Source organism: Herpailurus yagouaroundi, unplaced genomic scaffold (assembly GCF_014898765.1).
Source record: "Herpailurus yagouaroundi ecotype Mexico unplaced genomic scaffold, PumYag 187, whole genome shotgun sequence".
NCBI classification, from domain to species: Eukaryota; Metazoa; Chordata; class Mammalia; order Carnivora; family Felidae; genus Herpailurus; species Herpailurus yagouaroundi.
In genome coordinates, this window is record NW_024412418.1 from 31,024,126 (window position 1) to 31,037,558 (window position 13,433).

At 48.3% G+C, this 13,433-nt stretch overlaps 1 protein-coding gene across 1 annotated transcript in view; it reads right to left on the bottom strand.

Annotated features, from left to right (window-relative positions):
- Positions 1–13,433, bottom strand: part of NAV2 (neuron navigator 2) — a 742,917-nt gene that overhangs the window by 585,320 nt on the left and 144,164 nt on the right. The gene's annotated exons all lie outside the window — the stretch shown is intronic.

Genomic DNA, 13,433 nt, shown 5'->3' on the forward strand with positions numbered 1-13,433 from the left:
TCCCAGTGCGCAATATTGCCTGTGGGGAGAGGAGGCACTGGTTCATTTCTTATTCATGAAGTCACACTGCCAAGCTTCATTTGCATGAAGTAATTTCTGCTGCTGCTACCCCGCCATAAAACACATCCGTTTCTCCTACAGGATCTGGTCTCTTTGCACCAACAGAGATGAGTAAGCAGTAAATGCTGAAGGAACACACCCTTTGGACCATTTTAATCAGAAAGGTGTCTGTAGCTAACAATAAGTGATTTTATAGGAATCTAAAATACCTTGGACTCAAAGTACTCAAATGCAACTCTGCCTCAAGATCTATTTTGGGGAAAGTGTTTAGCATTTCTCTCTGCTTGGCCAAACGCTGATTTCATAACCAGTGGAGCTATAGAACTATAGTTGTCCAGGAAAAAAAAAAGAAGAAGAAGAAAAAGAAGCAGGAGAAAGGTGGGGGGGTGGTCAATAACCTGCCAAAGCCTGATGAGTTAAGTCACTGGAAATGACCCTTTGTATGGCACATCCTGCAAAGATGTCCACATCCTCGCCGCTGGAACCTGTGAATATATCACTTTACATGCAGATGGGACTTTGCAAATGTAATTAAGGTGAAGGACCTTGACACAGGGAGAGAATGCTGGATTATCCAGGTGAACCCAGTCTAGTCATGCGAATCCTTAAAAGTGGAGGAACTTTCCAGACTACAGTCAGTCAGAGAGCTATGACTATAAATGAATGTTCAGAGGGACGCAACATTGCTGGCTTTGAAGACGGAGGAAAGCGGCCACAGACCAAGAGACATGGGTAGTCTCTAGAAGCTGGAAAAATCAAGGGAACAGATTTACTCCTAGATTCTCCAGAAAAAAAATCGCAGTCCTCCTGACACCGCAATTTTGAGACCCTGTCAGACTTCTAACCTCAAGAACAGTAAGATAATAAATTTGTGTTGTTTTAGGTCACTATAGTTGCGGTATAGTTTGCTACAGCCACCATAGAAAATGAATATACCTTGTATTAAGAGTTCTCCAACATTCATTAGCTGTGTGACCCTGCCTGAGTCACCTCACCTATCAGAAGTAGGGAGGGTTTTGTGAGTCTTAAAGTGCATTGTGGAGGTAAGATTTTAATATCATTAATATTATTATTCCAGCTGACCACACTCCATGTGAGAAACAGCCCAACTGGGATGGCTGGGACTTTCCAATTCATAAGGCTTAAAAATCATTTAAGCAATTAATGCCAGCCTCCTCCTGACCAAATATTTTCCCAGGCACAATTTAAAAAAAATGACAGGAAGTGCTTCATCATTTCACCCGGCAGCTGTTTAAGATACATCCCAGATACTAACTGGGGAGGGCCGTATCAGCTATTTATTGCCACAATAATGCTATGTAACAAGATACCTGAAAAATCTGTTGCTGAAAACAATAAACATTAATTTCGTTCACAAGCCTGTGGGTCTGTGGTTTAGGCTGGGCTTGTCTGGGAAGTGCTGGCCGTGACTCAGTTCCCTCTCATGACTGGTGGCCAGATGGCTGTTGGGTGACCAAACTCTTGTCTGTGTGCTTCTCACCATCTACCAGGCCAGCTCGAGCATCTTCTCATGGCAACAGAATTAAGCAAGAGCAGGAGCAGAGATGTGCCAATGTCTTTTCAAACCTCTGTATGTGTCACAGGTAACATCCCATTGGCCGAAACATGTCACGGGTTGAGCCTTAGAGCCAAGTAAATGGTTCTTTAGTGCAAGGAAGTGCGGACACATGGCTAAGGGCATGGATAGAATGGGGTGTGTGTGTGTGTGTGTGTGTGTGCGCGCGCGTATGAAGAATTGGGGCCATTGATATCATTAATCTACCCCAGAGAAGGAAAGCAAAGAAAACTGGGTCATCTTTATTTGAGATTTATTAAGCACCTACTGTAAATCGGAAACTCATCTAGGGGATATGGAGATTAACAAAACCTCTTAGGGAGGGAGCCTTTTTTCTAATGGAATGCCTAACATGAGTGCTCAAGGAGCAAAACAACAGCATTTGATGCACTCCTACAACGTGCCAGGCCCAGGTCAGTCACTGGGGACATAGCTGCAAACACTATGTTACCTCATTGACTGTATGGTAGCTCTGAAAGATGATCTCTATACTCCTCTCTATTTAAGAGGCAGGGAAATCAAAGCTGAGCAAGGTGGAGCTGTGTAGATGCCCAAGTTCAAGATACTGAGCTACATCGATCTCATTCCAAAACCCAGATTCATTCTACTCCACTCTGAAAAACGTTCTTTCGTTGGTTTAAGAGACACTTAAGTGCCCGGCACTGCCCACATCTCCTGAGAAATGACTCATGACACTTCCCCCTTCCAGCATCTATCAGACATCACCAACTGCAAAGAGAATCCCTACCTTCTCCCACCCTTACCCTGGTGATGTGTCATCATGGTTGAGAGATGCTAACTAGCTCCTTTAAAAAAAAATGCAGGGGCGCCTGGGTGGCGCAGTCGGTTGAGCGTCCGACTTCAGCCAGGTCACGATCTCGCGGTCCGTGAGTTCGAGCCCCGCGTCGGGCTCTGGGCTGATGGCTCAGAGTCTGGAGCCTGTTTCCGATTCTGTGTCTCCCTCTCTCTCTGCCCCTCCCCCGTTCATGCTCTGTCTCTCTCTGTCCCAAAAATAAATAAACGTTGAAAAAAAAATTTTTTTTTTAAATAAAAAAAAATGCAACAACAGAAACCTTCTAGGAGAAACAATTCATCATCGTTACGGCAACCTCTGGTTCACTTCAATCTTAGGTGCCCGGCCTTTTATTTATAGTGCCTTCAAAGAGGTTCCAAGTCATTAATTGCTCACCACTTACACCAATTAGATGAGGTGAGCACTCCTGGAGAAATCACGTTACCCAGGTAGCAAAGGCAGCTGTGCCTGCCTAGGGTTTGGCTCTGCTCTCTAAGAAATCTACGTGACAGCCCAGAGGTGGTCTGAGCAGGTTGCCTGGGCCATATGGTTCAAATAAAATGAATGGGCTATAGACAAATGTTGACTGTGGATTTACTTCAACAACACAGATTTGAACATGATGAGAGGTTAAACTAATGGTTTAACCATAGTACCTCGCTACTAAGTGAGAAAAAACCTTGGGGAAAAGCTACTTTAATAACAGAGTTGTCAACTTAGTGAATTAAACTTGACTGAGCGAGGCTTTGTACGTCTGGTTGTGACATGACACTCAACAGCATATGCTGAACCCAGATTGTGAGCTACTCGAGAGCAAGGACCTTAGTTTTCCCATCTTTGGAACCCAGCAGACAGTCAGCGTTCAATCAGTATTTCAGGGAATGAATGTGTGGATGAGTGAACGGATGGATAGGAGGAGGACGGACAGGCAGATGGAGAGATGAATGAATGTAACAGCATAAATCTGGGGATAAACAGGTAGGAGTGAATGTTTGCGGAATAAATAAATGGGTGTGGATTTTTTAAAAGTCAAGTTCCACAATATTTACAGGGTTGGGTGGGAACAGGAAGAAAACATTTACTGAGCACCTTCTGGAGATCAACATGATGTATATATTTTCTCATTCAGTTCTAACTGCACGCCTCCAGAGTTGGCTTAACCATCCTCTGTGTATAGAAAAGGACACTGAGGCTCAGAGAGGGGAGCCTCTACTTAGGGGACCTGGCCAAAGAAGCCAGGGTTCAAAGCTAAGTCTGCCAGTTTCCTAAAGCCCGTGCCCTTCTCACTGGGAGTTGGGAGGACTCTGGGGGATCTGGTTTTGCAGCTGGGGAAACTGAGGCAGAGGGAAGTACAATGATTTAATCACAGCCCCCAGCGGGTCTGTGGCAAATAAGAACCAGGGAGCTGCCTGGGTCTGTTGTCCTCTTCTCCAAAGGAGCCATATAGTGCATGGGGACGGCCCAGAGAGACTGGAGCCACCAGGGCAGCATAGAGAGACAGGAGCCACCAGGGCAGCATACAGAGCCCGGAGCCTGAGCTCTGAAGTCACGCTGCCTGTGTTTGAATCCTGGCTCTATAACTTCCCAAGTGCGTGTTCTTATGCAAGTTACTTAACTTCTTAGTGCCTCGGTTTCCTTATCTGTAAAATTAGGACAAAGATAAAATGATCCCAGGATGAGCTCTAATAGTATCTGGCTGAGAATAAGCAAGCCGTGGACGTTCGCGACCATTCTTAGAGTTGGCTGTTCCAAGCTCCTTTTTGTTGCTTGCCGCTCCAAACCTGGCAACCCCCACCTCAACATTTGAGCAGAAAGGGACTCCTGGGGGACCTTCTGCCAGCTGATGTTTAGGAGCAAGACATTCTGAAAGGGAACTGCATTTTCTCTCTGTGGCTTTCAGGTCACAAGTTCAGGTGGTGGGCTTACCCCCTGGTTAGCAAAATTCATTCACTCCCACTCTGTGATTAATGACTCCTGAACTCCCGGAGCCATGCGGACCCTGGGGCCTGGGGCTGCAGCTGTTTGCATAACCACGGAAAAGCAAAGAGAAAATTCTAAAATAGGAAGGGAGCCTGGGAAATCTGAGGCAGTGAAAAGCCAAGCAACAGCAAACACATTACACCACTCCAGGGAGGCTCCCAACCCCACATTCTGAAAGTGCCCTCTCAACCAGGGGAATGAACCTTTTTTCCCCCAGTACGTTCTGGTACCTTCAGTCTCTGTCATGGGGCAAAAGCCTGGATGGAGGGAAGAGAGTTACCCATTATTGAACACCTACTACATACTAAGACTATTTTATTTCCCACATATTCACATAGCACTTAGGATGAGCCAGACACAGTGCTAAGTAAGCACTTAATAAAAATGCTCGTTCAGGGTGCTGGGCATCGAGGAGGGCACCTGTTGGGATGAGCACTGGGTGTTGTATGGAAACCGATTTGACAATAAATTTCATTTAAAAAATGCTCGTTCAATCTTCGTAACAACCCCAGGAAGCAGAGACTGTGACTATTGCCATTTTATAGAAGTGGGGGGACAAAAAGAAGTAAAGAAACTTTCTCGAAGTCAAACAGCCAATATCTGGTAGCACCAGGATACAACTCTGTAACTCTGCACGCTGGGATGGCTGCTGTTCACCGTGAGTCCCATGAGCAATCTAGAAGGTGGCTGTCATCGCTCTCCACTTTATAGGTGAGGAATCCGAGGCACAGAATGATTAAGTAATGTGTCCAAGCACAACAAGTGAAATTCCGAATTAACCCTAGGTTTGGATGAACTCAAAGCCTGTACCCCCTGTTTTGTCACTAGGAGCCAACCTGGCCTTAAGCAATAACAGTCCAGCGGAATGGATTTTTTAGTGATGATTTACCAAAAATTTCCTGGAATAATTCTCACTTCATTTTTGAGAGAGAGAGAGAGAGAGAGAGAGAGAGAGAACAGGAAGAGACAGAGGGAGAGGGAGAGAAAGAATCTTAAGCAGGCTCCATGCTCAGCATGAAGCCCAACACAGGACTTGATCTCACACCTGTGAGATCATGACCTGAGCCAAGATCAAGAGTCAGATGCTTAACCAACTGAGCCACCCAGGTGCACCTCATGTCATTTTAAAAACAGATTTCTCTTAGGTGCCTGTTTTGATAGCCAGTCTCCCAGATGGCCCCCAGTGATCCCTGCCTCCTGGTAATCATGCCTGTGTATAGTCTTCTCCCACAGTGAACGAATAGGACACTCCAGATCTGATGTCCTGTGACTTCTAAGGCTAGATCCTAAAACATGTTGGGGAACATGCCTTGTTCCTTCTCGAATCACTTGCTTTGGAAGAAGTCAACTGCCATGTTGTCAGGACACTCAAGCAGCCCTCTGGAGAGGTCCACCAGACAAGGACCTTCTCCAACCATCAGCCCCAACATGCCGGGCATGCGACTGAATCATCTTAGAAGTGGATCCTCCAGCCGAGCTCGTAGCCGAGTTTGCTTCCATTTCTCCTAGCAGAGAACACAGCACGCAGCACACAGTGGTCTGGTTACGGTCTGTCACGCCCAGTTGAGTCCGTGCATCTGGACACTGCCTCATCTCTGGCTGCCCTAACGAAAAGCCTGGTGCTCCCTTGCTGAATGAACGAAGGAGACAGCCAAGGTGAGGTGAGGAAAGAACCAAGAAGATAAGGGAACCCAGCTGTCACAGGCTGAGCAGACAGCTGGGTTCCCGCTGTGACCTGAGCAGTTAATGCGTGTTCCCCTCCCAACTGTCCAGCCACAGAGTTACCTCCAGGTCATCTGGAGACCAGGGCCCTAGAGGGTAGGCATAAGTTTACCCGCCAGGCGGCCCCTGATCTGTCCCCACAACTCTCCTCTAAGGGACAGAGACGAGGCCCAGCAGAGACAGAGGGGGAGACGGGTGCAGTGGTCCTGATCAGGAGCCCCAGTACCACAGTAGTCCAGTGGCCAGCTGGGGTCTGCAGGAGGCTAACTGGGAATGGGGTGAGGAGGACAGGGAAGAGGATGGCAGGGCCCCAAGACCAGACCAGCCATGTGCTCCACGGCCACAGCCACAGCCACCATGGGCTCTTAGGCCTAGCAACCCTGCTCCCATAGGAACCCGTGGACTGAGCCACGCAGGGCAAGCACTCAGGATTCTGAGGGCCTCTGGTGACCTTCAGCCAGGCTGTACATCAGACTCATCTGCGAAACAGTGATTCAGAAAACCCGGGGTGGGGCCCTACTATCTCTAGAGTAGACAAGCTCCACAGGCGACTCTGATATGCGACCTGGGCTGAGAACTTCCCCATGTAGAGCATAAGCTTTGCAACCAGACACATCGGGGTTCAAACCCTGGCCCAGCTACGAATGATCTGTGTGGTATTATCTCTCGGAGTCTTAACTTTCCTCATCTGTAAAATGGGGACGACTTTATAGGGAGGTATGAGGGTTAAATGGCATGTCAACATTGCCTCATAAAGAGCACATATTTATTAAGTGTATGGTAAGTACCAGTACATGGCAGCTCAAAGAAGAAAGGTTTGGAGCCTAGGAAGAATACCAACCTATAAGCCATGCCGTTGTCACCTATGAGCCGAGACTTCAGAGATCCCAGGGAGCCTGGCCTGAGTCCCTTGGACAATTAAGTGAATAACGACTTACAACAGGAAGCCCCCACCCAGTTGGTGGGTGCTCCTGCCTCAGTGACCCAACTGGGCCCCTCCACCGCCCTGCTCCAACCTCACTGAGCTGTCTTGTCTTCCGTTCCCCAGGGCAGTCAAACCAGGCACTGAAACGCCACGGCACCTGGGGCAGCGACTCAGCTGCCGGGGGGCCTGTGTCCCAGAGGCTTTCTGCTGGGCGTGCAGGGGCCAGGCCGGCATCCGTCAGCACCACAGCGGCAGACCCAGCCGGAGGGGAGATAAAACAACTCTCTACTAAGAGGATTTGCAAAATACACAGCACATTAGCTAAGCGTATGTGGCTAGTGGGCTAATGTCTTCTTCCCTGCATGGTTTTTGTTTTTTGGTTTTTTTTGGTTTTTTTTAGGCAAATAACTTTTCTTCATCATAGAGAAGAGAGAACCGAAATCCACTCTCTGGCTGGCATTCATTAGGTGCAGGAGACCTTCCTCCAGGTCAAAGAGGCTGGGAGGAAATGCTCAGGAGAGATGACGGGAAACGTAACAGTTTTCCCTGGTAACTCTGCTTAGAGACGGGTCTCTCCCACATCTCCTGTGCCTGCCCTACCATGAGGGCTCCATCTGGCCAGAGAGAGCTGAGTCAGCCACCTGGGGGCTTTCTACTCACCAGGTCCCTACAGAATCAGCTCCTCCAAGGCTGGGGATAGCTCAGGGATGCCTAGCTTTTTTATTTTAGGAAAGGGAAATAATAAGTCATGTGTAGTGATAAATTTTGACAATATTTCATGTCCATCGCCATAATGTAGACATTACAGAGAGGCTTAAAGGACAAGGTAGAATTACTAAAACCCACATCTTCGAGATAAGTGCTGCTGGTTGTGTTTCCCTCCTGATACATACAAACTTCTAGAGTCATGCTGAACAAGTACGTGTGCAATGGGCTCTCCAATTTCCACTAGCGTTATCTTTTGATCATCTTTATTGTGTTAGTCGTAGTGGTAGTGATGCAGCTTCCTTTAGTTCCAAGATACTATCCCATTGGAGAAGAAGGAGAGTGGGGGAGGGGAAGAACAGGAGGAAGGAGAGGGGAGAGGAGAGAAGGATCGCTAGCTTTCACAGTAATTACACTGAGCGAGGCATTACGCTAAGTGCTCTGCACACCTTATTTGATTCTATCCTTCTGACAACATTACAGACCCACACTGTCATCGTCAGCCTGCTTCGCAGATAAGGAAACAACACACAGAGGTGAAGCAGAAGTGGCTGCAGTCACAGAGCTGGTAAGCGGCCAAGGGGAGATTCGGACTCAGGTCTCTGACTCCAGATTCCACGTCCTTAACTCCCAGCCCCTGCTCTATTATGTACCACGTTCCAGCTAACCTCTCCATTACTAGTGGAAATGTAGGTTGTATCCACTTCTTGTGCATAAACAAATGATTACACTGAATATCTTTTTGCACGTGACATTATGCATTATCTAATTATACCCTTTGGATAAATTCCCGGAAGACAAGGTTTTTAACCCTTTTGGAAAAGAGAGCTTTACTATCTGTATCCATCGGGATGGAGTTGTGCTAAATATAGCCGAGAAAGTAAAAACAGCACTGGCGTAAATGAGGCAGAGGTTTATTCTTATATAAAGAAGTCTGAAGATAGACATTGTATAGTGGCACATGAGGAAGTCAGGCTCCGTCTGCCTTACCTTCTGCCCTCCTTAGGGTATGGAATTGATCCTCATAGTCCAAGATGGCTGCAAGAGCCACAGCCATCACAACCAAGTTCCAGGCAGCTGGATGGAGGAAGTGACAAACAAGAGAGTGGCCCACCTCTTTAAACACCTGCTGATAGATAACTTAACAGACTTAGTAACGTGTCTACATTTAGCTATAAAGGAAGCTGAGAAGGACAGTGTTTCCCAGAGTGGGAATATGCACCCAGCTAAAATACTGGAGTTCTGGTGGAACTGTGGAAATAAAAAATGAATGTATTTTCCAGCCTCCCTGCAGGTCTCATGGCAGTATCCTTTTCAAGAGGCAGTGGGAGAATCATGGGCCTAGAAGTCAGGCATGAATTGGGGGAGGAAAGCTATCTTTATAAGAAACATTTTAACCATGATACTTAACACTTACCCAGTACCTAGTATATCCCAACACTCCCCAAGATAGTTCCCATGTCATCTCTGATTTCCCAGGGCAAAGTTGAGAATCAGGCTCAGGTGATTTCCCATCATGTACTGACCACTTACTCTGTGCATCTCATTTTAACTCCTGGCATCCAGGCGGCTGCTTTGCCTCTCAAAGTGTCCTCCTGCAAGGCTGGGGCTAGACTGTCATTTACGAATGAAGGATTGAGATATAGAAAAGTGCTAACAGCTACTCGAACAGCCTTGACTCGTGAAGCTAGAATTAAACGCTACTGTGCTTAAAACCAGAATCTCTGCCTTTTCACGTCATAATGCAGAGTCTTGCTTTCTTTTCAAAGAAACATATTATTAGAAGTGAGAGCAGAGGGAGAAAGGCACCAGGATTCCAGACTATAGAACACCCTCCTTCCCTGCCCACCCCCTACAGGGGCTTAAGACACTATTGTTGAGCTTTAGGGTTTGGGTGATTTGCAGGTGGAGCTTCACCCCAAGGTACAACTCTCTGGGGAAGGGGTGGGGGCCTTGGATCTTCACAGTCCCAGGGATACCCTCTCCTCAGCTGAGACAGTCTCATCGCCTCTGTTGGGCAGGGGAGCCTTCTGGACGTGACCCACTCTGCCCAGGGAGCAGCAGACCCTTGGAGAGCAGAAGCAATGCAGGATTCTGGACCCAGGAAAGCATCAACTATGTGACCAACTCCTGAGAGCAGACACCTCAATGTCCTCAAGAGGGTGGCCCGCCCAAATGATCCAAAGCATCCCAAGGGAGAAAGCTGTCTGCTTTACCCCCATAGGGATGAGAACAGGCAGAGCCACCCTCCAGACTGGAAGTTCTGTAAGTGGGCATCTGAAATGCTATGCCAAGAGTTTTGCCCCCACAGAATTGCTCATAGCAAACACTCAATAAATGGCAGCTGCTAGTTCTATTATCTAATTTAATTATCATCACAACACTGGGGTGAGTGTTGCGATCCCCACTTCAGAGATGAAGAGGTGGCACATGGCCGGGAAGGGGCAGACCTGGGAAACGAACCCAAGGCTGTCTGACCCCAGCATCCCCACCCCCAAACTTCACTTTGCCACCTGCGCGTTTGTGCCCCTGAGTCCCGTCTTCGTTGTGCTCAAAGAGAACGTCTTCCCTCCATAGCCATTCCCTGCCCAGCAATGCCTACAGGTTGAATCAGTAAAAGGGATGGGAAACGCTCAAACGTACAGAAGTGCAACTGGGACTAATAAAGTGGACTGAAGCATCACTGTAGTTAGAGTAGTTTTTTGCTGTTTGCATCTTTTCAATCCACTGATACAGGAAGCAAAATGACTAAGGTGGAGTAAGGCAGCGATCCCTGGAACCTTGAAGTTGTGACTCATTAAGGTCATCGCGCTAACCCAACCCCCTCTTTGACACATGGAGAAACTGAGGCAGGGGAGGGCCAGTGCCATGTCTGAGATCATTCTGTGTCAGCACCTGATGTTCTCCTTCCTTCTCTGAAGTTGGAGAAGGAACATCCCAATTTTGAGGATATCTCCATTTCTTAGGGCTTCTATCCATGTCTCCCTCAAACCCCAGGAGCATGTGTAAGTTACCTATTCTGTAACAAATTACCCCAAAACTCTGTGGCTTGGAACACAAATGTTATTTGTGGGTCGGTAATTCCTTTTTTTTTTTTTAAACGCTTATTTATTTTTGAGACAGAGAGAGACAGAGCATGAACGGGGGAGGGTCAGAGAGAGGGAGACACAGAATCCACAACAGGCTCCAGCCCAGAGCCCGACGCGGGGCTCGAACTCACGGACTGTGAGATCGTGACCTGAGCGGAAGTCGGCCGCCCAACCGACTGAGCCACCCAGGCGCCCCATGGGTCGGTAATTTCTGTGGGTCAGTAATCCAGGCACAGCTGAACCGGATTCTCTACTGCAGCGTCTCTTACAGGCTTCCATCCAGGTGCTCCCTGGGTTAGAGTCATGTCAAAGGTCAACTGGGGAAGGATGTACTTCCAAGTTCACGCACACGGTTGTTGGCATGATTCAGTTCCCTGAACACAGTTGGACTAAGGGCCTTAGTTTCTCACTGGTTGTTGGCCAGAGGCTGCCCCCAGTTTTGCCACCTGGATCTTTCCAACTGGCCGTTTGCTTCATCAAGAGCAAGCTGAGAAACCAATAGAGGGAATCCGGCAAGACAGAGGTCACAGTCTTTTGTAACCTGATAGGACTGCAACATCCCTACGTCACTGCGGTATTCTACTTCGTAAAAACAAGTCACTAGGGGAGGGGACCATATGAGGGAGTGAACTCTAGAAGGCAGAGGTCATTAGGAATAAGTCAGAAGCTACGTACAGCAAAGCACTATCTCCGTTTCCCATTTTGTGAAGCTGTTTCTTTTCCGTAGGAAGAAAATTTAAACAGGAATGCCTTTCAGCATCACTTCTGGGTGACCTCGCCAGTGTCAAGTCTTTGCATTTTAAAACCACTGAGTCAGCCTCTCTCGGCTTCAGGATCCAGACTCCAGGAGCAGTACACCTACCCTCTAGGCATTTTCCAGACAAAGGCACCCAGGAGGGGAAGCGACTTAGCCCAGGTAACGTGCGTAGGCCCTAGCCTTTGGTCTTTGAGCCCAGGCCCACTCTGGGTAGGGTGGATACCCACCCCAATCCTGATTACCCTCTCAAGTTCAGGACAAAATTTGCAGCTTGTAGCTAATTGATTGCCATTTTGCCTGGGCATCCTGTGGGGGCCTCCAGGAGCTCTTTGGGGGTGCAGAGCACTGACTCAAGGATCCCAGAAAGTGCTTTGATAGACCGAGGATGGTTCTAGATCTGAGGGACTATGCACATTCATTCCTTCATTCACTCACTCACAGGAGGCTTCAGAGAGAAGAGTCTGAGCCGAGTCTTGCAGGATGAAAGGCGGGGAGGGTGACTGAGACGGAAGAACCTGAAAGACCCAAGGCCTGAGTATTGAGAGAACAGTGGAGAAACCCATTAGCCAGCGGCTTCAGAGGCACAGGGTCCCAGGGGCGATTAGAGGTGGACGCACGGAAACCCTCCCTGCTCCGCGGCAGCCGCCCTCAACTCCACCCATAGCTATTCTGATGCCACCTGCTTTTGCCTGGTTGGTCTTGCACCCCAGCGGCTACTTGGAGCAAACATCAGAGGAAGGTTATTTTGTGCCTCTTGGGCAAGGCTACTGGGGGAGATGCTTTTGCTGTACCCCACTCCTGAAGGGCTACAAAGCTCACCCCACTCAGAGAAGTGGGCCGTGCCAAGCTTCCACAGCTGGGTCAGGTTGAGGCATGTGGTAAAGGAGATTTTGCAGGTTCCTTTTCCCAGCCCTGCAGCCTGGCTCAGGCCCACCCTGCACAATGCAATGCCACAGGGCCTATCGTTGGCATAATCAGGACCCAGGCCATGTTTATGCCCGAGCACCTCCATGCCTCAACATCCCACCCCTGGACACTCTGTGCCTTGACATTTGAAGCCATCCCCTGCCCTGCAGACACCATTTCTTTTCCTTTTCCTCCCTCCCCTTCCTCCTTCCTTCCTTCCTTCCTCCCTCCATTCCTTCCTTCCTTCCCTCCTTCCTTCCTTCCTCCCTCCCTCCTTCCCTTCCTCCTTCCTTCCTTCCTTCCTTCCTTCCTTCCCCTTGATAGACTCTCCCATATCAAAATTCATTCCACCCATGTGCTCCTTCAAGGATCTTCTTCACAGGAAACAAATTCAGTCTGTTGGGAGTTAATGGGTGGGAATGAGTTTATTCAACTCGCTTCCAAGATACCATATTTAAATATTGGCAGGTGACTTCTGGATACCACGTGTTCCCAAAAGAGAGACTGCCGTTGTTGAATGAACAGGGGTGGAAAAGATTATTTAGAGGTGGATGGGTCTTCCAATGTCTCCCAAATCAAGCCCTGTATGCCGGTAACATTCCAGTAGTCTTATCCCAGGAAGAAGAGAGGGCAGAGGTAGACGAAGTGACCTTATTTTTCTCTATTCTTTGACTTCCCACTTGAACTTGACACCCAGGGGAAATCTCAAGTCAGCAGGTTCTGGCGATGAAAAGTCAGGACCAGAAAGAGCCTTGGATGTCACCTGGCCTCAAGGCTTCTCCAGAAATTCACACAAGCCCTTTGTGGATGGGAATATCAGCACCCAAGCAGAGCAAGTGACTTGCCTAAGGTCACATAGCAAGTGGATAGCAAAGTAAAGATCCTGGGACTCTGGAATCCCAGGCCTGTGCTTTGTCCAA